Source organism: Primulina tabacum, chromosome 8, assembly GCF_025594145.1.
Source record: "Primulina tabacum isolate GXHZ01 chromosome 8, ASM2559414v2, whole genome shotgun sequence".
Classification (NCBI taxonomy): Eukaryota; Viridiplantae; Streptophyta; class Magnoliopsida; order Lamiales; family Gesneriaceae; genus Primulina; species Primulina tabacum.
In genome coordinates, this window is record NC_134557.1 from 38600024 (window position 1) to 38626679 (window position 26656).

A 26656-nucleotide genomic window follows, 5' to 3' on the forward strand; every position below is an offset into this window, starting at 1 on the left:
TTAACCGACTATGAGAGTCACGGAGTACCGTTATCCGCCATTTAATCGGGAAAATAAAAAGATTAAGGAAACATGAAATAAAAACAAACAAAATTAAATGCAACATAAAAATTTAAGGATCAGAAAGGGAAATAAACTCTTCCTGAAAGATTTCATTTTCCAAAAATGGTTTAAGCCTTTGTCCATTCACTTTAAAAACATCACCATTTTTAGGATTTTCAATATCCACAGCTCCATAAGGATACACATGTTTTACAACATATGGGCCTGTCCATCTTGATCTTAATTTTCCTGGGAATATGTGAAATCGAGAATTATAAAGCAAAACTTTTTTACCAATCTCAAAGATTTTCTAAGAATTGTTTTATCATGAAATTATTTGATTTTTGCTTTATAAATCCTTGAATTCTCATACGCATCATTCCTGAGTTCATCAAGTTCATTAAGTTGCAATTTGCGCAATTTGTTGCAATCATCCATGCTTGAATTAAAAGTTTTGATCGCCCAATAAGTTTTATGTTCCAATTCCACAGGCAAATGACAATGTTTTCCGTAAACCAACTTATAGGGAGACATATTCAATGATGTTTTAAAAGCTGTTCGATATGCCCAAAGTGCATCATTAAGTCGCAGAGACCAATTTTTTCTATTTGAGTTAACAGTTTTTTCCAAAATTTTCTTTATCTCCCTATTAGCTAATTCAACTTGTCCATTTGTTTGAGGATGATAAGGAGTAGTTACTTTGTGAGTAATACCATATTTTTTCATTAATGAAGCAAATGGTTTATTAACAAAGTGAGTTCCCCCATCACTTATCATGGCTCGAGGAATTCCAAATCTACTAAAAATATTTTCTTTCAAAAATTTGATAACGATTTTATGATTATTTGTTCGACATGGAATTGCCTCTATCCATTTGGAAACATAATCAACTGCAACTAAAATATACAAGTATCCAAACGACGGTGAAAAAGGTCCCATAAAATCAATTCCCAAACAGTCAAAGATTTCAATTTCAATGATAGGATTCAAAGGCATCATGTTTCTTTTTGAAATCGCACCCAATTTTTGACAATTTTCACAGATCTTGCAGATTTTGTGGGTGTCTTTAAACAAAGTGGGCCAATAAAATCCACACTGCAAGATTTTTGCAGCCGTTTTCTTTGAAGAAAAATGTCCTCCGCATGCTTCTGAATGACAAAATTTAATGACACTACTTACCTCATTGTCGGGTATGCAACGTCGAAAAATTTGATCCGGACAATACTTGAACAGATACGGATCATCCCAATAAAAGTTTTTTACCTCATTCAAAAATTTTCTTTTATCTTGGGAACTCCATTGCGGTGGCATTTTTCCTGTCACAAGAAAATTTACTATGTTAGCAAACCAAGGTGTAGTAGTAACTGAAAATAGATGTTCATCAGGAAAATTATCGTTAATTGGTGTCATTTCACAAGATGATCCTGTTACTAGTCTCGATAAATGATCGGCTACGACATTCTCGGTTCCTTTTTTTATCTTTGATCACAATGTCAAATTCTTGGAGCAACAAAATCCATCGTATCAGTCGTGGCTTGGCATCCTGTTTGGTCAACAAATATCTAATATCAGAATGATCAGTAAACACAATAGTCGTTGATCCAATCAAATAAGAACGAAATTTATCTAATGCAAATATTACAGCAAGTAGTTCTTTTTCATTTGTGGAGTAATTCATTTGATCATTGTTTAAAGTTCTACTTGCATAATATATCACGTAAGGCTTACCGTTTCTTCTTTGACCCAGTACTGCACCTATTGCATAATCACTCACATCGCACATGATTTCAAATGGTAAAGACCAATCAGGAGGTTGCATGATAGGAGCTGATGTTAAATGTCGAATGATTTTATCAAAAGCATTTTGACAGTCTTGAGTCCACTCAAATGCAGTGTCTTTTGTTAAGAGGTTACAAATGGGTAGAGATTGAACTAAAGTCCTTTATATACCTCCTATAAAATCCAGCATGTCCCAAAAATGAGCGAATTTGTTTAATGGTTTTTGGAGGGGGTATATTGGCAATGACATCAACTTTGGCTTTATCAACTTCAATTCCATGAGATGACACGACATGTCCCAAAACAATCCCAGAAGTAATCATGTAATGATATTTTTCCCAATTTAAAATAAGACCTTTTTCCTCACATTTTTTTAAAACTTTTTCCAAATTTTCAAGACATTTATCAAATGTATTCCCAAAAACAGTTAAATCATCCATGAAAATTTTCAAACAATTTTCAACCATGTCGCTAAAAATGCTTAGCATACATCTTTGAAATGTTGCTGGGGCATTGCATAATCCAAATGGCATCCTTCTAAATGCAAATGTTCCAAAAGGACATGTGAATGTAGTTTTATCTTGATCTTCGAGTGCAATGAAAATTTGATAATAACCTGAATATTCATCAAGAAAACAGTAGTATGGATGACCTGCTACTCTTTCTAAAATTTGATCCAAAAATGGTAATGGAAAATGATCTTTTCTAGTGGCGTTATTTAATTTTCTATAATCAATACACATCCGCCAACTAGATGGGACTCGACTTGTTAACAATTCACCTTTTTCATTTTTTATCACTGTGGTGCCAGATTTTTTTGGAACTTCTTGTGTTGGGCTTACCCACTTACTATCAGAAATAGGGTAGATAATCCCAACATCAAGTAGTTTGAGAACTTCAGTTTTCACAACATCTTTCATGTGTGGATTTAATCTCCTTTGGGGTTGTTGAGATGTTTTTGCATTTTCTTCTAAGTGAATTTTGTGAGTGCAAATTAGTGGATTAATTCCCTTGAGATCTTTTAGTGTCCAATCAATTGGATTTTTATGTCTTTTAAGCATATCAACTAATTTACCTTCTTGATCACTTGCTAGTTTGTAAGAAATTACCACCGGATATGTTTCATCTTCTCCAAGAAATGCATACTTCAATTCTTCTGGCAAGGGTTTTAACTCCAATATGGGTGGTTCGTCTTTGTTCTCATATTTTGCCTCAAATTCTTTCTCTGATCCTGGTAACGAGTGATACCTGATAAAATCATCAAGATCAATTTCAATATTTTCTTTAACAGTTTCAATTGAACAAATATCTAATTGATCACGAGTACTCCCTTCTTGAATGTTTTCTTCCACAAGAGTTTCAATAAGATTTTCATCTTCACTTTCATCTCCTTTGTCATGTGGTTGCTTACAAAGATTAAAAACATTGAGCTCCATGGTCATGTTACCAAATGACAACTTCATTATTCTATTCCTGCAATTTATAATAGCATTAGAAGTTGCTAAAAATGGACGACCCAGAATTACAGTTGCATTACAAGCTTCGATAGGTTGTGTATCTAAAACTATGAAATCGACAGGATATACAAAGTTATCAACTTGGATCAACACGTCTTCTACCATACCTCTTGGCACTTTAACAGATCTATCGGCAAGTAAAAGTGTTACCGAAGTAGATTTTAACTCGCCTAGATTGAGTTCTTGATAAACTGAATATGGAAATAAATTCACACTAGCTCCAAGATCAAGCAAGGCTTTTTTAATCTTTCGTTCTCCAATAATACATGAAATAGTAGGACAACCAGGGTCTTTGTATTTCAAAGTATTATTATTTTGAATGATTGCACTTACTTGTTCGGCTAAAAATGCTTTCTTTTTCACATTCAATTTTCTTTTCACAGTGCACAAGTCTTTCAAAAATTTGGCATATGATGGTACCTGTTTTATTGCATCTAATAAAGGAATATTAACTTTTACTTGTTTAAAAATATCATATATATCAGAATTCAAATTTGATTTTTTTGTATTTTTCAATGCATGAGGGAATGGTGGTGACACTGTCTGTTGAACCTCCTCTTTGCAAGTTATGGATTCCACATCCTTACCTTTTGGAGTTGATTTATCATCATCTTCACAAGGTTCAGGAATGGATTTTTCCACAACCTTACCACTTCGAAGGGTAATAACAGATTTTACCTGATCCATCGGTTGAGTTCCAGAAGTTCCAGTTTGTGAATGATGATCCTTGGGATTAGGCTGTGGTTGTGAAGGAAATTTACCTTTTTCATGAACATTAAGTGCAGATGCAAATTTAGCAAGAGTATCTTTTAAATCTGTCATGGTTTGAGCAGTTTGAGTATTGATAGACTCTTGCTTTGCAATGAAAGAATTCACTAAATCTTCCAAATTTCTTTTAGGTGGAGGAACATAAGGTGCATAATTTTGAAAATTTTGTTGAGTTTGAAAATGTGGTTGCGGAAATTGTGCAGCATTATCATTCCTCCAACTAAAATTTGGATTATTTCGCCAATCTGGATTGTAATTTTGAGAAAATTGTTCAAAATTTGTCCTTTTGAAATTGTTCAAAACATTGACTTGTTCATGGAGACATTCTTTAAAAGAGGGCAAAGTGGGACAATCTTTTGTAGAATGTTCACTTGTATCACAGATGTGACACGCAATTTCTTGAATAGCTTTTAATTGACCATTTTTTTTTCAATTCAAGTGCCTCAACTTTTCTTGCCAAAGAGGTAAATCTAGCTTGGAGATCGTGTTCATCTTTGAGGGTGTACATACCTCCACCAGATGTGGGAGATTGAATCTTGTTTGATGGTTCGATTGTACCTATAGTGTCCCAATTTTGAGCATTTTCAGCTAATGAATCGAGATACTCAATTGCCTCATTTGGATCTTTATCTTCAAATGTTCCATTACACATAAATTCAACCATTTGCCTATATTTAGGTGTCAAGCCTTCATAAAATTGAGAAACAACTCTCCAAATTTCAAAACCATGATGTGGACAAAGATTAAGCAATTCTTTGTATCTATCCCAACACTGATAAAAAGTTTCTCCTTGTTTTTGAGTGAAAGTGATGATTTTCCTTTTGAAAGAATTTGTTCTATGAGATGGAAAAAACTTTTTCAAAAATTGTTGTTGCAATTCATCCCAAGTTTGAATGGATCCCGATCTAAGATTTTGTAGCCAAATTTTAGCTTTATCTTTTAAAGAAAAAGGAAAAAGCTAAAGTCGAATGGTGTTCATGCTACAATTTAGATCATTATATGTGTTGCACACTTCTTCAAACTCTCGTAAATGCATGTATGGATTTTCAGAATCTAAGCCATGAAAATTGGGTAAAAATTGGATAATACCAGGCTTAAAATTGAAATGAGATGCATCAGGGGGAAAAACTAGACATGAAGGTGCACTAGTACGTGTAAGATTCATGTGATCTCTAAGTGTTCTTCGTCTATCATGATCATGTTGAGATTGAATTTCATCTTCATTTTCTTGGATGGGTTCTTCCGCCATGTTTTGTAAAAATAAAGGGTTATTTCGAATGAGTCGACCACTAAGTGTACGTGACCAAATGCTCATGCAAATGCAAAAGAATAAAAACACACAAAAGCAATAAAAATTCAAATAAAGAAAAATAAACTATAAACAAAATTAAATAGACTTGAAATTAAATTATACTTCCCCGGCAACGACGCCAAAAACTTGTTGCGACTTTGATTATTGCACTCCCAATAGCAGGTTGTCCACAAGTAGTATAATTCGGTGAATCCGAATATCGTATCGACATGGAAGTTAAGGTAATTACAAGTCGACTACAATGTATTTTTGTTTTTGTTTTTCTTTAATGTTTTGAATCTTTAATTGGTAATTTTTAATTGTTCAAATTTTAATTTAAGTAATTGAGATTAAAGGATCCACTCTTGGTATTTTAATAAAGTTAACATTAATGAACATTATTGAAATCCACTTAATAAAATGGTTCCAATATATAATAAATATTCATATTTTTATTATGTTATATATTATTATCTTATTAGTATATAATATATACCAAAACTTGTAAATGTTGTCAAGTATTTATTGTGTCATATATATATTTGTAAACACTAAATCAAGGTTCCCACTTTAAATGGTTAGTAAACCAAACAAATATTTAAATGGTACCAAGAAATTATTATTATGATATAATCATATAAAAAATCAAGGCATCCACTTTAAATGGTTGATAATACCAAACTAACATTTAAATGGTTCCAAGAATTTAGTATAACATATAGCAACAATAAATCAAAACTCCCACTTATAAGTAGGGTATAATAATACTTAAAGAAATAAATATAACATAAACAATAAATAATGATTAAATAATATAAAACATAGATTCTTACCTTTTAATAACCTTATTATCATGCCAAGAGTTTCACCTTTTCATCTCAACTTTGGGAAGTTAGCTACTCATTATTCAAAGTGTAAAACTTTGAATATGAATTTAACATGCTAATTATATTTAAATGAAGAAATAAAGGAAAAACAAAGAGAGAAATATTATGAACTCAAAGGTTTGTTCATAAAATGAGGGATATCTCAATACATTACAATGCACCCCTATTTATAGCCAAATTTGGGGAGACAACCACAAATAAAATATTATTTTTTACACATAAGTCTTCATTGGTGTTTCAAGAAATTAATATTTTAATACACATCACTTTTGAAAATCTTCCCATCTGAATTTTCTTCTCCACATAAAATAAAACATGTAGATATCTGAGTTGTTTGAATTGTGATATTTTTTTAACCATTTGACCAAGTAATTTGATAGATATGGTCAAAATATTATAGCATGGTAAAACTGCCACTTCTTTGGTAATTTTAATTGTTGCTTAATTTGATCCCACTTGTGAGAAGATTTTTATCTCATGCTTGCCACCAATTTTGTAGATATTAACATCAACTTTCTACAGGTCCAAGAATCATCTTAATCCTATTTGCAATGCCAAGTTTATTCTTGTTTTATCGAACCTGTAAAAAATAGTAAAAACTTATAATTACACAACAACTTATATTTTATACAATTTATTATAAAACATATAATATTTAAACATTTAATAAAACAAAAACTATATATTTATATTATAAAAAATTTAATTAATATACAATTTTTTATCTTTATCAATAACAACAGGTGGGACATGATCATGGTCGTGAAGAGGATGAACGATCGAGATAAGAGTGGAGATCCGGGCCTAGATGTAGAACTAAATTTCAACACTTGATATGTAGTTGTTGAATACTAGTTTCTATGGATTTCTTTTGTACAAGACTTGTACTTTGGATATGTTGTAGATATTAAACTTGATCCTGTAATTTGAATGAGATGGGACCTAATTTGTTGTAGAACTTTGTACACTTGTTTATAAAGTGTTCAACATTAAAAAAAAATTACTTCCCAGTTTATTTAATTGATCCATTAAATCCTAATGATGATTGAAAGCGTCCGGGTCCCCACACCAGGTGGTATCAGAGCTGTAGCTGTATGTTCCTTAGATTGTGATAGAAGCGAGAGCGGGGTAGATTGAGTTTTCTTTCCAGCTTTTTTGGTGCTAGCATGTTTTATTGCTTTGAAAATACATCTTTACCTAATTATCTGATTTGATTGGAAACGTGTATTATTGAAAGAATGAATCAGAACCGATTCTTGATCAGAGGTATGATGATCAGAGGAGGACTGAGACAGATTTGTTATATTTGGTTACTAATCCTTTTGATAATCAGATATGCCTCCTTGAAGAATCCCAGAACAGGGTAGTACTTCTACTAATCCGATAGATGTTACAGCAACACCCATGGAAACACTGCTGAAGAGATTTCAGTCGTTCAAACCGCCGACTTTGAAAGGCACTGAGAATTCTATTGATTGTGAGAGTTGGCTTGATGATATTGAAATGCTGTTTGATTCCCTAGATTACACATATGAACGAAGAGTTAGACTGATTGGGCACCAGTTGCATGACGTTGCAAAGAATTGGTGGCTCACAACCAAGAGGGCTTTGGAGCATCGAGGTACAGTTATTACTTGGAAGATCTTTAAAGCTGAGTTCTATCAACGATTCTTCCCAGTGTCGTACCGAAAGGACAACGGTGCAAAGTTTGCTAATCTGAGACATTGTCATCTGAATATCGAATAATATGTGGCCAAATTCTCTACCTTGTTACGTTTTGCTCCTCATGTTGCTGAGACTGATGAAGCAGTGACTGATCAGTTCATTAATGGGCTGAAACCTGAGATCTTTACACTGGTAAATGCAGGGTGACCGAATAATTTCGCTGATACCTTGAACCGATATAAAGGAGCAGAAGCGGGCCTGATCAGGCAGAAAGGAGCTTCGTATGTTGCCTAGCCACCGAAACAGCAACAACCCTCAGCTCAGTTCCACCAACCCCCTCCCATATTTGATAGTGGTGGTAGCAGCAATGGAAAGAAAGATAATATGAAAGTCCGAGGGAAACAGTTTAAGAAGTCTGGTAGTAGTTCATCTAGCTCCATTGGTTCACGACAGAACAAGAGTTAAACAGGGGTCTATTACAGAACTTGTGGCGGGAGACATCCCACAGAGCAATGCTAAGGAGTGTTTGGTAGTTGCAATATCTGTCGACAGCAGGGACATTTTGCCAGAGTCTGTCTACAGCGAAGTTCTCAACGATCCCAGGGAGCAGAATCATCTGGATCAGTGGCTCAAACTGATAGATGATCATCTACTGTTAACTCTTTCCAGCCACCGATTACCCAGTCACAGCAGACGTCAGGAGGAAGCCAGACTGTTAGCCAGCCTCCGAGACAGCAGGCCAGAGTGTTTGCATTGACTGAAGAACAGGCTCAGGAAGCAACTGATGATGTTGTTGCAGGTAACTGTTCTCTTTGTAGTTACCCTGCTTATGTATTGATTGATACGGGTGCATCCCATACTTTTATATCTGAGCGATTTGCATTGATACATGATTTGCCTGTTGAGTCATTATCTGCTGTAGTATCTGTCTCTTCACCTTTGGGGAGAGGTCTTATATCAGTGAAGTCTGTTAAACATTGTATACCGCAGTATGATGGGAATGAGATTGAGTTAGATTGTATTGTACTCGGTTTGTTTGATTTTGACTACATTATCGGTATTGATTTGCTGACCAAGTACATGGCTACCGTAGATTGTTTTCAGAAAATTGTAAGATTCAGACCTGACATGGCTACCGTAGATTGTTTCCAGAAAATTGTAAGATTCAGACCTGACATGGCTGATCAATGAAAATTTTACGGTAAGAGTTCCAGAGCTCGAATTTCTTTGATATCTGTTTTGTCTATGACTCGATTATTACAGAAAGAAGCAGAGGGGTTCCTTGTGTATTCAGTAGATGTCTGAAATCGAGCCCATCATTGGCAGATTTGTCAGTGGTATGTGAGTTTGCTGAATGGCACCGATTGAATTGAAAAAGCAGCTAGAAGATTTGCTGGCCAAGGGTTACATCAGACCTAGTGTTTCTCCTTGGGGCTCTCCAGTACTGTTTGTTAGAAAGAAAGACGGTTCAATGAGACTCTGCATTGATTATCGGCAACTGAACAAGGCTACGATAAAGAATAAATATCTTTTGCCTCGTATTGATGATCTATTTGATTAGTTTCAGGGTTCTTCTGTTTATTCCAAGATCGATATGAGATCTGGATATCATCAGCTGAGAGTCAGAGATTCTGATATATCGAAAACAACTTTCAGAACCAGGTATGGCCACTATGAGTTTATAGTCATGCCGTTTGGTTTAACGAATGCTCTAGCTGTATTTATGGGTTTGATGAACCGTATATTTCAGAGATATCTTGATGACTTTGTGATTATCTTTATTGATGATATTCTGATTTATTCAAAGAATATTATTGATCAAGCTGAACATTTAAGAACCGTATTGAAGATTATGAGAAATGAGAAACTGTATGCAAAGCTGTCTAAATGTGAGTTTTGGCTGAGACAAGTTGTATTTTTGGGACACATTATATATGGAGATGGTATTTCTGTTGATCCTAGCAAAGTTGAGGCTGTGATCAGTTGGCCTAGACCGAAATCAGTGCCAGAGACGCAGTTTTATGGGTTCAGCTGGCTACTATCGTCGATTCATTAAAGATTTTTCCAGCATTGCTAAGCCGATTACTCAATTGACTCAGAAGAATGCCCCATTTGTTTGGTCAGAAGCTTGTGAATCCAGTTTTCTGGAATTGAAGAAGAGATTAACCAGAGCTCTTGTGTTGACTATTCCGTCAGGTACTGGTGATTTTGTTGTTTATTGTGATGCTTCTCACAGAGGACTAGGTTGTGTTTTGATGCAGCGAGGACATGTTATTGCTTATGCTTCAAGACAATTGAAACCACATGAGACTCGATACCCGATTCATGATCTTGAATTGGCTGCCATCGTATTTGCATTGAAGATCTGGCGACACTATCTATACGGTGAGAAATTTGAGATTTATTCTGATCACAAGAGTTTGAAATATCTATTTTCACAGTCAGAACTGAATATGAGGCAACGTAGATGGCTTGATTTATTGAAAGATTTTGATTGTGAAGTCAAATATTATCCGGGGAAATCAAATGCAGCAGCTGATGTACTGAGTCGAAAGGTATGTTCTTTATCCTTATCGACGATTTGTGTCTCGAATTTGATTGAAGATTGCTGTCTTTCTGGATTAGTATTTGAGACAGATTGTCAACCTCTGAGATTATATGCAATTCAAGTTGAACCAGAGTTGATCTTTTGAATTAAAGAAGCACAGAAAGTTGATTAGAATGTTCAGAACTCGATTTTGATGGTCAGATCAAGGCATCGATCAGAATATCAGGTTCGTGATGATGTATTGTATGTGAATAATCAACTTGTTGTGCCAGATGTTTCAGATTTGAAACAGCAGATTTTAACAGAAGCACACTGTAGTCGTTTGTATTCATCCTGGTGGCAGAAAAATGTACAATGATATGAAGAAACAGTTTTGGTGGAAACAGATGAAATGAGACATTGCAGATTTTGTATCCAAATGTTTGAATTGCCAACAGGTGAAAGCAGAAAGGAAGAAATCAGGAGGTCTGTTGCATAGCTTATCTATTCCAGGATGGAAATGGGATCACATTTCCATGGATTTTGTTACGAAGCTACCACGATCCTCCAGAGGTTGCGATGCGATTTGGGTCATTATTGACAGATTAACCAAATCAGCATGTTTTATTCCTTACAGAATGACGTACAGACACGACCAGATGACAGAGATTTATGTCAGAGAAGTTGTCAGATTGCATGGTGTGCCTAAGTCTATTGTATCAGATCGTGATACTCGATTTACTTCGCACTTTTGGCACAGTTTGCAACAAGCTCTAGGTACGAAACGCACTTTTGGCACAGTTTGCAACAAGCTCTATGTACGAAATTACATTTGAGTACTGCATATCATCCTCAGACAGACGGACAGTCAGAGCGGACTATCCAGACATTGGAGGATATGCTGAGAGCTGTAGTGCTAGACTTTGGCACTAGTTGGCAAGATTCTTTGCCACTTTGTGAATTCTCGTACAACAACAGCTATCAGACGAGTATAGAGATGGCTCCATTTGACGTTGTACGGCAAGAAGTGCAGATCCCCTCTTTATTGGGATGAGATATCTGAGGTACCTGAACTTGGGCCTGATATGATTCGAGATATGACTAAGAAAGTGAAGCTGATTCAGCAGAAAATGAAGACAGCTCAAGACAGACAGGCCAATATGCAAATATTTGACGTTGACCGTTAGAATTTGAGCAAAGAGACAGAGTATTTCTGAAGATTTCTCCTTTCAGAGGCATTGTCAGATTTGGCAAGAAAGGAAAATTATCTCCACGTTATATTGGGCCATATAAGATTCTGGAGAAGATAGGTACTCGTGCCTATCGACTCGCCATTCCGCCTTCTCTATCTGGTATACATGATGTCTTTCATGTATCTATGTTGCCGAAATATCTTCCTGATGCTTCACACGTTCTTCAGCCAGAGGAGGCAGAACTTGATGAAACTCCGAGTTATTTTGAAAAACCGATCCAGATTCTAGATCGTAAAGAAAAGCAGCTCAGAACGAAGACTATTCCGCTTGTGAAAGTTCAGTGGAGTCGTCATGGCATTGAAGAAGCTACTTGGGAAACTGAATCCGATATGAGAAAGAAATTTCCAGAGTTATTTCATTGATGTGAGTTTTCTTATTTAGCTTCTGTATATATCCTCTTCTTGTATGTGATTTGATTGCCTGTGATTTCGGGGACGAAATCAGATCTTAGAGGGGGAGAATTGTAATGACCGAGATTTTATTCTGTTAATCCGAGATTATTAATTGATAAATTGATGTGATTACGAAATACAACTCCGAGACAAGAAATTGGAAAGCATGAGGATTGTAGTTATGAAATCCAGTAGGTATCGCGCACATGCGCGGAGACGAGATGCGCATATGCGCGAGAAGCAAGTCCCGAGGCAGAAGACCTCGTGCATATGCGCGAGACTAGGCGCGTATATGCGCGAGCATGTGAATCACCCGAGTGTCGAGACAGTAGGTCTCGCGCATATGCGCGAGTGTACAAGCGTTGAGACAGTAGGTCTCACGCATATGTGCGGGACAAGGCGTGCATATGCGCGAGATGGTGAATTCATCATTTGCCGAGACAGAGAGTTTCGCGCATATGCGCTGGTGATGGTCGCGCATATGCGCGAGACGTGCAGAATGTATATTGAACCACTTTTCTTTGCCATGCAATAAAAAAGATGACATTCCTTCATTTCCTTCAGGCTGAGCAGCAAGAATTGAGAAAAGCCCATGGCCAACTTCAAGTTTCTTCATTTCATAGGAATTTGATTTTGCGAGATCCGCCCGTCTGATTTTCAATCCGAGTTTGGTACATTGTTTCTCTCGTTAAGAGCTTCAAAAGTATGTGAGTTTATTTACTTTTCAGCATGGACTAAAAATATATTGTTGGGGGAATCATGATTTGATCTATATTATGTGTTCCTGAAATTGTGGTAATTGAATAATCGAAATCGGATCGAAGAACGGACACCGTATGAAATTGTTATCAATTTCCATCTTATGTTGCTTGAGACTATGCAGATTTAGAGAATTCTAGCTTGTATTTGTTATTGATTATGAGTTGGGATTGATATCTATTAATATTTGAGTTTGCCGATATATCGAGATTGTGCTGTTATGCCGTCGAAACAGAATTAGATTGAGTTCTGATCATATCCAGTATTGATTTGAGTTGTATATTGATATTGTACTTCTCGAATATATGTCATTCCAGAGTTGGTATTAAATGCTTCGAAGACTGAATAGAGCCAGACTGATAATTGATTTCGTTGACCAGACTGATCTACGAAAAAAGGTATAAACCAATGTTAAACCGGGAAGATACGACTCGAGTAAGAGATAGCTTGAGTTTCCCAAAACCACATACTTTATTGTAATTTCTTTGATGTTTGCAATTCATGAAATTGATATGCTTAGTCTATTGATTTATAGCAAAGCATGTATTGAGTCTTTGGCAGAGGTGCCAAGTCACTGGACATTTGGTGGATATCGATGTGCTTAGGAGTAGATCGACTCCTATTGCAGAGATTCGATATAGAGAGCCAATGTCTGGGAATAAGAACGTACCACCATCTAGCTGGGAAGAGTAGGTGGGAGACTTGTTACGTTTTTATTCAACCGAGATCCCTAGATAAGAGTCGAGTCAAGAGTAAGAGTCAAAGAGTTGATTTATTGCTTTGTATCGATTTATGCTTTCGTAGACTACAATGCATATTGTTTTACAAATGTTATATGCTTTTGTATATGTTTATATGAACTGCATGTATACGTTGTTTATACTGGGAATATATTTTTCACCGGAGTTATCCGGCTGTTGTTATGTTGGTGTGGGGACCCGGGCTCTAACTCAATTGTCTTTGGGATTAATTGGATCTTTGCTAGAAAATGTGGGTCAAAATTTTTGCTTTTAATATAAAAAACAATTTTATATAAATCATGCACAAATAATACCTCTATTTTATTTCAACAAAGTAGGTACATATCTTGTTTCATTACATACTTAAACAAACTAGTATTTGAAACACATTACATATCAAATGTAAAAGCTACTAGTCCATCTTCTACGCCCGTAATCACCACGCTATCTCGATCTCTCATCCTTGTCTCGACCCTGATCCTGCCCCACCTGTTGTCATGCACACATACAGACACAACAACAGCCGGATACTCCGGTGAGAAAAAATCCCAGTATAAAATATGTATACATGCATGTCATGCAATTACATACAAAATCATAACACATAAATCAGTAATTATGACACATTAGTGAATACAGATAAAACAATTCGACTCTTATTCTTTAACTCAACTCATATCTAAATCTAGGGATCCCGGTGTGAATAAGACGTAACAAGTCTCCCACCTACTCTCCCAATCGGGGTGGCGGTACGTCTTATTCCTAGACTTCGGCCCTGTCTGTATCTAATATCTACAATCGGAGTCGATCTTCTCCTATGCTTCGATATCACCGAACGTCTAGAAACTTGGCATATCTGCCAAAGACTTTCCTATCTCAATGCTTGTATATAAATCAATATAAAGCACAACATAACAAGGTATAAAAATCTAGTATGTGATTTGTGGGAAACTCAAACCGGATCTGATTCGAGTTATATCTCCCCAATCAAACATGGAATTATACCTTTCTCGTCGTAGTCTCGGTTTGAACAAGTCTAAGCCTTGAAATCTCGATATCAAATCTGTCAATACCAATCTGAAATAACATATATAACATGTACCATATCAATCTCCAATTCAAGGTAGGATATGTGTGTAGATCAACAGGCAATTTCAATAAATTTCGACGGCATAACGGCGTAGTCTCTATATACCGATAATACCAACACGAGAATTATATCATCAGCTCCTAACCATCACAATCTATACATCATAATCTCCCAATCTGCATATTCTCAACTCAAGACATGCTGGAAAATGAATAAACTCGCATATCATATCCGTTCTTCGATCCGGTTATGAATATAAGTTCATAATAATCACAAGAACACATGATAGTACTCAAAATCTGATTTCTCCAACATCATATTGCCAAATCAAACAAGAACATAACAAAACTTACATCCTTTCGAAGCTAGTAATACGAAGAACACAAATATGAACTCGGATCGAAAATCGGATGGTTAGATTCTTCACAATCAAATGTCTAAGATGGAATGAAGTTTGGAGAAATCTCTGAATTTGCTCTCGGTCCTTTTGCTGCTGAAAATGCAGGAATGAAGACACTTCACATATATATTTTACATGCAAGGCAAATGGCTTATTCTTTATTCAACACGTCGCACCGCGGGTGCGCTGAGCTTACTGTAATACTTCCACAAATTCAGAAGGAACGACCGCGGATGCGCTGGCTTTTGGAACGCGGGTGCGTTGCCCTCTCTGTCCCAACACCGCGGTGCGGTAGCTTTTAAAGCGCGGGTGCACTGACTGTACTGTACACCAAACTCGAATTGCAACTTTGCCTCTCCATGTCTATTCTTCCATTCCCTTATTCATAATACATAGTAAACTCAAAAGTATTAAACTAAAATTTCGGGCATTACATTTCTCCCCCTCTTAGATATGAGTTCGTCCTCGAACTCGCAAGCAATCAATCAAAATAGGTAAAAGAAGCAATCTAATCAAAAGCTGAATAAATACTCACATCATGGAAATAACTCTGGATATCTTTGTCTCATCTCTGATTCTGTCTCCCAAGTTGCTTCTTCAGTGCCATGACAACTCCACTGAACTTTCACTAACGGAATAGTCTTCGTTCTGAGCTGTTTTTCTTTCCGATCCAGAATCTGAATTGGCTGTTCAATATAACTTAAAGTGTTGTCAAGCTCGGCTTCGTCAGGCTGAATGACATGAGAAGTATCAGGCATATATCTACGCAGTGTCGACACATGAAAGACATCATGTATCCCAGATAGAGAAGGAGGAATGGCGAGTCGATAGGCACGATCGCCAATCTTTTCAAGAATCTCGTATGGACCGATGTATCTAGGAGACAATTTTCCACGTTTGCCAAATCTGACAACGCCCTTGAAGGGAGAAATTTTCAAAAATACTCTGTCTCCCTGTTCAAATACTAACGGTCGACGACGTACATTTTCATACTTGGCTTGCCTATCCTGCGCTGTCTTCATTCTTTTCTGGATCACTTTAACTTTCTCAGTCATTTCACGAATCATATCAGGCCCCAATTCTGGTACCTCTGAGATGTCATCCCAATACAGCAGATATCTGCACTTCTTTCCGTATAATGCTTTAAACGGTGCCATCTCGATGCTCGTCTGATAGCTGTTGTTGTACGAGAATTCACAAAGTGGTAGTGAATCTTGCCAACTAGTGACAAAATCTAGCACTACAGCTCTCAGCATATCCTTTAATATCTGGATAGTCCGCTCTGACTGTCCGTTTGTCTGAGAATGATATGCAGTACTCAGGTGCAATGCGTACCTAGAGCCTGCTGCAAACTGTGCCAGAAATGTGAAGTGAATCGGAGATCACGATCTGATACGATAGATTTCGGCACACCATGCAATCTGAATACCTCTCGGACATATATCTCTGTCATTTGATCATATCGGTACGTCATTTTGTATGGAATAAAACATGCTGATTTGATCAATCTGTCAATTACGACCCAAATCGCATCACAACCCAGGGATGATCGTGGTAAATTCGTAAAAAAATCCATGAAAATGTGATCCAATTTCCATTCAGGAATAGATAAACTCTGAAGTAAACCTTCGGGTTTCTTCCTCTCGGCCTTCACCTTTTGGCAATTCAGGCACTTAGATACAAATTCTGCAATGTCTGATTTCATTTGTTTCCACCAAAATTGTATCTTCAGATCATTGTACATCTTTCTGCCACCAGGATGAATACTAAACCGACTACAGTGCGCTTCTGATAAAATCTGTTGTTTCAAATCTGAAACATCTGGCACTACAAGACGGTTATTCACATACAAAACATGATCATGTACTTGATACTCTGAATGATGTCATGATCTGACCATCTCAATCGACTTCTGCACATTCTGATCATTTTTCTGTGCTCCTTTAATGCGCACAATCAATTCTGGTTCCATTCGAATCGTAGCAAGTCGCAATGGTCGACTATCTGTATCAAATGCTAACCCAGACAAACAGCAGTCTTCAATCATATTCGAAATACCTATCGTCGATAAGGATAGAGCACATACCTTTCGACTCAAGGCATCCACTGCTGCATTAGACTTCCCTGGATAGTACTTGATTTCGCAATCGAAATCCTTCAATAAGTCGAGCCATCTACGCTGTCTCATATTCAATTCTGACTGCGAAAACAGGTATTTCAAGCTTTTGTGATCAGAGTAGATTTCAAACTTCTCGCCATAAAGGTAATGTCGTCATAACTTCAATGCAAATACAATGGCCGCCAATTCAAGATCATGAATTGGGTAACGAGTCTCGTGTGGCTTCAACTGTCTCGATGCATAAGCAATGACATGTCCCCGCTGCATCAGAACACATCCTAGCCCTCTGTGAGATGCATAACAATATACAACGAAATCACCAGTACCTGAAGGGATAGTCAATATAGGAGCACTGGCCAATCATTTCTTTAACTCCAAGAAGCTAGATTCACAGGCTTCAGACCACACAAATGGCGCATTCTTCTGTGTCAACTGGGTAATCGGCTTCGCTATACTGGAGAAATCTTTACTAAATCGTCGATAGTACCCTGCCAAACCAATGAAACTGCGTATCTCTGGTACAAAAGTCGGTCTAGGCCAACTAATCACAGCTTCAACTTTACTTGGATCAACATAAATACCGTCTCCAGATATGATATGCCCCAAAAAGACAACCTGTCTTAGCCAAAACTCACATTTTGACAGTTTAGCATATAGTTTTTCATTTTTCAGTGTTTGCAACACAATTCTTAAATGTTCGGCATGCTCAATCATACTCTTGGAATATACCAAAATATCATCAATAAAAACAATAACAAACTCATCCAAATACTTCTGAAAGACACGGTTCATCAATCCCATAAACACCGCTGGAGCATTCGTTAAACCAAAAGGCATGACGATAAACTCATAATGTCCATACCTGGTTCGGAACGTTGTCTTCGGTATATCAAGATCTCGGACTCTCAGCTGGTGATATCCAGATCTCAGATCGATTTTGGAATAGACAGAAGATCCCTGCAACTGGTCAAATAAATCGTCGATACGAGGCAGGGGATATTTGTCCTTTACTGTTGCCTTGTTCAGCTGCCGGTAATCAATACACAATCTCATCGAACCGTCTTTCTTTCGCACAAACAGTACCGGAGCACCCCAAGGAGACACACTCGGTCTGATGTAACCCTTGGCCAATAAATCTTCAAGCTGTTCTTTCAATTCTTTCAATTCAATAGGTTCCATTCTATAGGGAGTTCGAGATATAGGAACGGTACCTGGTAGGAGATCAATACTGAAATCTACCTCTCGGACTGGAGGTAACCCTGGGATCTCATCTGGGAATACATCCGCAAACTCGCATACGACTGGCAGATCTGCCAATGCTGGGCTCGATTTCAGTAGATCTACTGAATATACAAGGAACCCCTCTACTCCTTTCTGCAATAATCGACTCATAGACAACACAGATATCAAGGGAATCCGAGCTCTGGAACCCTTACCGTAGAATTTCCACTCATCAGCCATTTCTGGTCTGAATCTAACAATCTTCTGGAAACAATCTACAGTGGCTCTGTACTTGGTTAACATATCGATACCGATAATACAATCAAAATCAGATAACCCAAGCACAATGCAATCTAAGTCAATCTCATGACCTTCGAACTGTAGCATGCAATGTCTAACCGAAGTCACGAATATCAAACAACTCCCCAACGGAGAAGAAATAGACACTACAGCAGATAATGACTCGACAGGTAGAGCATGCATCAATGCAAATCGTTCAGATATAAAAGTATGAGATGTACCCGTATCTATCAATACATAAGCAGGATAACCGCAAAGAAAACAGTTACCTGCTATCACATCGTCTGGTTAATCTTGGGCCTGCTCTTCTGTCAGTGCAAATACTCGAGCCTGCTGTCTGGGAGGTTGGCTCACTGTCTGGCTACCTCTGGCTCGGGGCTGGGTCTATGTAGGGGTTGGCTGAAAGGAATGAACAGATGAAGCTTGCCTCTCAGGCTGAGTTACTGAGCCAGATGCTCCTACACTCTGAGCTTGTTGTACTCCTTTCTGTGGACAGACTCTGGCGAAATATCCTTGTTGTCTACATATAATGCAGTGACCCATCACACCCTGACACTGATCTGTGGCATGTTTGCCTCCACAAGAACTGCAATACACACCTGTATACTCTGTACTCTGGCCAGGACCTCTCTGTCGTGATCCACTGAAGCTCGACGAACTGCTCTCTGATCTCTTGAACTGCCTTGCCCTTCGCTTTCAATTGGTCTTTCCTCCCGCTGCTACTACCACCGCTCTCAAATCTGGGAGGGGGTTGAATAGAGGGTTGTGGCGGTCTAGGAGTCGGAGCGACGTAGGAAGTGCTTCGTTGCCTAAGCAATCCAGATTCTGCCCCATTGGCACGGTTCTAGGCATCTGCAAAATTGTTGGGTCTACCGGTATTCACCAAGGTAAATATATCAGGATTCAAGCCATTGATAAACTGATCTGCAATGGCCTCGTCATTCTCTACGACGTGAGGAGCAAATCGAAGCAATGTCGAAAACTTTGCCACATATTCTTCGATATTCAGCTGTCCTTGTCTCAAATTGGCAAATTCAGCACCTTTATCTTTTCAGTAGGACACGGGAAAGAAGCGTTGATAGAACTCTGCTTTAAAAACTTTCCAAGTGATCTCTGTGCCACGATGCTCCAATGCTTTCTTCGTGGTAAGCCACCAATTCTTTGCAACTTCTTGCAATTGATGCCCAATAAGTTTAACTCGTCGCTCGTCAGTGTAGTCAAGAGATTCAAATAGCATCTCGATGTCATCGAGCCAAATTTCACACTCAACTGAATTTTCTGTGCCCTTCAGTGTCGGCGGTTGGGACGAATGAAACCTTTTCAGCAAAGTCTCCATTGGTGTAGCGGTCACATCCATCGGATCATTGGATGTACTGCCCTGTTCTGGTGCCCGACCTGCTAATGGTTGCGGTACTCGTCGAGGAGGCATATCTGATTATCAAACAGATTAATACACAATCTATACAATCTGTCTCAGTCCTCCTCTGATCATATACCTCTGATCCAGAATCGGTTCTGATTCAGTCTTTGCAAATACATGCCGTAATCAACTCAGATAACAATACAACATATGATAGGGAAAGCAATAAATCATGCTAGCACAATAAAAGCAAGGAAGAAAATTCAATCTACCCCCGCTCATTCTATTCTATCTCAATCTACAGAACCTACTGCTCTGATACCACCTGTTGTGGGGACCCGGGATCTAACTCAATTGTCTTTGGGATTAATTGGATCTTTGCTAGAAAATGTGGGTCAAAATTTTTGCTTTTAATATAAAAAACAATTGTATATAAATAATGCACAAATGATACCTCTATTTTATTTCAACAAAGTAGGTACATGTCTTGTTTCATTACATACTTAAACAAACTAGTATTTGAAACACATTACATATCAAATGTAAAAGCTACTAGTCCATCTTCTACGCCCGTAATCACCACGCTATCTCGATCTCTCATCCTTGTCTCGACCCTGATCCTGCCCCACCTGTTGTCATGCACACATACAGACACAACAACAGCCGGATACTCCGGTGAGAACAAATCCCAGTATAAAACATGTATACATGCATGTCATGCAATTACATACAAAATCATAACACATAAATCAGTAATTATGACACATTAATGAATACAGATAAAACAATTCGACTCTTATTCTTTAACTCAACTCATATCTAAATCCAGGGATCCCGGTGTGAATAAGACGTAACAAGTCTCCCACCTACTCTCCCAATCAGGGTGACGGTACGTCTTATTCCTAGACTTCGGCCCTGTCTGTATCGAATATCTACAATCGGAGTCGATCTTCTCCTATGCTTCGATATCACCGAACGTCTAGAAACTTGGCATATCTGCCAATGACTCTCCTATCTCAATGCTTGTATATAAATCAATATAAAGCACAACATAACAAGGTGTAGAAATCTAGTATGTGATTTGTGGGAAACTCAAACCGGATCTGATTCGAGTTATATCTCCCCAATCAAACATGGAATTATACCTTTCTCGTCGTAGTCTCGGTTTGAACAAGTCTAAGTCTTGAAATCTCGATATCAAATCTGTCAATACCAATCTGAAATAACATATATAACATGTACCATATCAATATCCAATTCAAGGTAGGATATGTGTGTAGATCTATAGGCAATTTCAATAAATTTCGACGGCATAACGGCGTAGTCTCTATATAACGATAATACCAACACGAGAATTATATCATCAGCTCCTAACCATCACAATCTATACATCATAATCTCCCAATCTGCATATTCTCAACTCAAGACATGCTGGAAAATGAATAAACTCGCATATCATATCCGTTCTTCGATCCGGTTATGAATATAAGTTCATAATAATCACAAGAACACATGATAGTACTCAAAATCTGATTTCTCCAACATCATATTGCCAAATCAAACAAGAACATAACAAAACTTACATCCTTTCGAAGCTAGTAATACGAAGAACACAAATATGAACTCGGATCGAAAATCGGATGGTTAGATTCTTCACAATCAAATGTCTAAGATGAAATGAAGTTTGGAGAAATCTCTGAATTTGCTCTCGGTCCTTTTGCTGCTGAAAATGCAGGAATGAAGACACTTCACATATAGATTTTACATGCAAGGCAAATGTCTTATTCTTTATTCAACACGTCGCACCGCGGGTGCACTAGCTCTGCACCGCGGGTGCGCTGAGCCTACTGTAATACTTCCACAAATTCAGAAGGAACGACCGCGGGTGCGCTGGCTTTTGGAACGCGGGTGCGTTGCCCTCTCTGTCCCAACACCGCGGGTGCGGTAGCTTTTAAAGCGCGGGTGCACTGACTGTACTGTACACCAAACTCGAATTGTAACTTTGCCTCTCCATGTCTATTCTTCCATTCCCTTATTCATAATACATAGTAAACTCAGAAGTATTAAACTAAAATCTCGAGCATTACAGTTTGTATGTGTGCATAACAACAGGTGGGGCAGGATCAGAGTCGAGAAGAGGATGAACGATCGAGATTAGAGTGGAGATCCGGGCCTAGATGTAGAACTGAATTTCAACACTTGATATGTAGTTGTTGAATACTAGGTTGTATGGCTTTCTTTTGTACAAGACTTGTACTTTGGATCATCTTGTAGATATTAAACTTGATCTTGTAATTTGAATGAGATGAGACCTAATTTGTTGTAGAACTTTGTACACTTGTTTATAAAGTGTTCAACATTTAAAAAAAAAATTTACGACCCAGTTTATTTAATTGATCCATTAAATCCTAATGACGATTGAAAAGAATGAGTCAGCATCCGGGTCCCCACAAGTAGGGCCAGCAGATGAATCGAGAGGAGGGTGTGATCGGGAGGTTATCTCGGGCTCCTCCTCTTCCACAGTAACTGTCTCGATGGTCGGCTCAATCACAGCTTTTCTTTTGCGATGGTTCAGAGGAGCCGGATCCTCTTCACTGACCAGAGAGGTGGTCTCCCCCTGGTAGGAACGGTCTCTTCCCTGGTCTCAGCCTCTGCCCTGGCCCGGAGCTCTTCTTGCTCTTGTGCTTCCCGGATCCTCTTCTCTTCCCGGGCCTGCTCCTGCTCAGCCTTTTTCCGGGCAGCTGCTTCGAGTAGGCTGGCCTTGATCATTTCTTCCTCTGTTGCACCAAAAATAAATGTTAAAGAAATAAAACATGAGAAAGAGTTAAAAGCTAAGAGGAAAGTAATTTACCAGTCTGTGGACCGGCCTGGCCGAACTCGTCTATTATCTGGTCCAAAGGGTCTTGAGGGCGGGGCCCTATCCCATAGTGAACCAGATTGTCCCCCCAATCAACACTGATGATAGGAAGGACTGGTTTTCCAAGGCGTCCCAGGCATGGATGAAAGGGGGGAGAAGTTTGAAATCCCGAGGAAGTTCAGGCTTCTCGGGCATTGAGTGCAAGAAGCCTTTCGAGCATGTCAGGGGATTGGGGAGTTGAAGGAAGAAGAATTTGGTTTTCCATCACTTCAAGGAGGAAGGGATATCTGTCAAGAATCGGAAATGCATCCGGGCCATGAAAGAAAAGACTCCGTCATTAAACCGACAAGAGTAGAAAAATGAAAATTAAAAGAATTGATAGGGATATCTTTCATACGGATTAAAATGAAAGTCGCCCCCATGATTATAAAGGCATTGGAGTGGAGATGATTAATGGGGAGCCCAAAGAACCGGGCAACCCCTTCAAAGAAATGATGAACCGAGAATCGAAGCACACTCCTAAGTTGTTCTATGAAGAAGGTTTGGAAGTCAGGAGGAGGAGTATCCGGGTGATCGTTGGGCCCGGGAATCTTGATTTTATAATTGGAAGTGATCGATCCTAGGGACCTAATTTCCTCCGAAGCCCCGGGACGGAGAGTGGAAGTCACTGTGGAGAACCACAAGGGCCCTGCAACCTTGTCCTTCCCTTTGCCCCGGGGACCGGTTGGTTGGGAAGAAGAGGCGGTGATTATGGTTTTTTGTTTTTTCGAAAGAAGTCGGGAGGATGGAATAGGGATGGCTATGGGTATGTGGACAGAAGTTTTAGAAGGGATCGGGGAATTGTCCACCGAGAGACCTTTAACATTTTGGCCAGAGGTGGAGGAAGTGGAATGGGACATGATTGACAGAAGAATAGAGAACACAGAGGTAGAGGACAAAGGATAAGCGGACTTACGAGGTAAAGATGGTGGCCGGTGACTGGTAACAGAGAGATCGCCTGAGATGAGAGAGCGCGTCGCCGGAGAAGACGAAGTTCAGAGGATTAAAAGTGCAAGAAGTGAAAAGTAGAAATGAGCCTAAAGAAATCGTATATATAGGGAGGAAGGGATTAATCTGAGCCGTTAATCGCGGAACAGATGGACGATTGAGATGGACATTGGAAATCGTACGGGAAAAAGTGAAAAGACCGGCTCAAAATTCGAGGCGTTGTCATGATTTGTATTCTCGAAATACGAAAAGTTTCTGACAAGTTTGGATTCTAGGGCTTACGTCAGCCCTAAAAATATGACATCAGTCCTACTAAATCGGGGAGACTAAATGACAAATTATTTTCCCTGACCGGGCATACAAGACTAATCGGGACAGCGAGTATGACTCTAGCTCGACTATTAAAGATGGGAGTGATGATGCTCCGGGATATCCCGGGATATGGATAATGCCTGGGTCAGGGACATGAATAGTTCATCAAGTCAGGGCTATGGATTATTCCCGGGTCATGGAGGATCCGAGAATAATGGGCGAGACCCGGGAATAATGGGCGAGGTCTACAAAAGAAGCCCGGGTCCCGAGTGACCCGGGACATTGGATGGATAGCTCGTCAGGTAGAATCTACGAAAAGGGTTCGTCAGAGGCCGGGCCATTGAGCTCCCCGGGCGTTTTCTCCCCGGGCTATTGAGTGCTCGGGCTCTCATGCAAACTCCCGAAAAGTTTTTTACCCGGACCACTTCGATATGATCGCCGCACTTAAGTATACTAGTAAGATAGGGTGTGCGCGGCTGTCCCATCTCTGACACTAATCCAAGTGGTTGACAAAATCATGTAGGCTGGATGTGACTAGTATGAGATTTGACATGTCAGAAAATAGAGTATAATCAGCCGTCCTACTATAATTAGTAGGTAGCACGTAGAACGAGTTCATCATTACATCCCCTACTATAAATGCCAGGTTCTCTTTTTACATTGATTTTCTCTATTCAGATATTGAATACTCACATTTACTACTCATTTATGGCATAAACTCTTACAACAATATCACAATCATCATTTGGTTACATTGGTTTTGTTCTTAAAGCATTCACTGACTTAAACATCGGAGTGGCCACGTCAGACACCTCTCCGGCGCCCATTCATGTGGTTATCTTCTTAAGTTCAGGACATCTTGTTCGACCAGGGAAGAAGCTTCTGATCCAGACATCTTGCTCTTATTTCCTTCACTATATTTATAGCAGATTCGGTAGAGCACCCGACCCGGCTCGTCCATTTCACCCGGATTGCATCACAACGCATATTTGTCATTAGATGTATTCAATACGACCGTTGGGTTCGAAGACTATATATATAGCTGATCAACTCAGTTGAAGAAGGTTGGTGAACATACTGAACACACTATTGTCGATCATCGATCAGTTGCGATACTCTCTTCAAGAATTTTCTAAATCTATAAATCGCACACTCACGCTCTTATTTCTTTGTATTAATTCGTGGCAGTCAGACTACTTGTTAAGAGAAAATCAGTTTTCTGTTGTAAGAAATTTGAAAAACTAAGAGTTTCAGTTTGGGAGTGTATAAGTTCAACTGAAGTTAATTATTACAATCTGTTGTTTACATCAAAGGCTTTTAGTGAAAAACATATCTTTGAGATAGAAAGAGTGATGTAGAAGCATTTGAAGACTTTGAATATCCATAAAATTCGTGTGTTCTAGTTTATTACTTATTCAGTTTTTACAATATTCTACACTGAGTATTCAATATATATTTCAGTCTATTTCCGCACTATTATTAGTTGACTGATTTATATCGACAAACAAGATTTCAGGATCAGTCAATCTAAAGACCGATTCATCTGTCAAAAAATAACAAAAAGCAGAGCGTTTATTCAACCCCTCCTTCTAATCACTCTCAACTATATTAACCGATCCTATCAAGTGGTATCAGATCACTTCCGTGGTATTGAACAATGTTTGGGTGCGAAAGCTGACTTAGCAAAGCTATTTCCTGGTTCAGTTGCTTTAGGCTCTCCCTTGAAGATTGATCATCCGAGACAACTTTAACTTTTTTAATAGCGTACATTTGCCCGTTCTCACTATTAAAACCGAGATAAACATGACCAAATGTGCTTTTTCCAAGAAACTTTCCTTTCCTCCAATTTGAAGAAATACCACCAGGTCTTTCAGGTGTTCCGGGACTTCTTAGGGTCGATAATGAGGAAAGGCTAACTAAAGAAGCAGGTGGAAGGGGCAACTTATGAAATTCATTCCTTCCATCTTCCAGTTTCCCATTTGAATAGTCCAAATTAATCCCATTAATTCGAGCATTGATAGACAAAGTGGCGGTTGTAATACACCTCAATCCTCGACCAGGGCTTCGAGAAAGTGGGCTTAATACTCTGTTCTCAATGTGTCCTCTAAAACCATTTTGATCCGTAAAATGACCCGAATCGTCGGATGATCCTGATGAACTAACGCTTGAAACAGAGCCTGTCCGAAATCAACACAATGAAAATGGCCTGGCTGCCCTGTTGGTGGTTCTAGAGGCAGCGACAAGGGGTGCACTCTATCCCTTTTGTCTCAACACCATGAAGACGATACAATTTCATCTAATGTTGCATATTTTGTAAATCGCCTTTTGTCTCATATTCATTCAGTTCGGTGTTTCCAATATGTACATTTTTTCAATGATATAAATCCCAT

General features: G+C 38.5%; 1 pseudogene; it reads right to left on the bottom strand.

The window, feature by feature from the left end:
* Positions 1-1306: 1306 nt before the first annotated feature.
* Positions 1307-26656, bottom strand: LOC142554759 (uncharacterized; annotated as a pseudogene).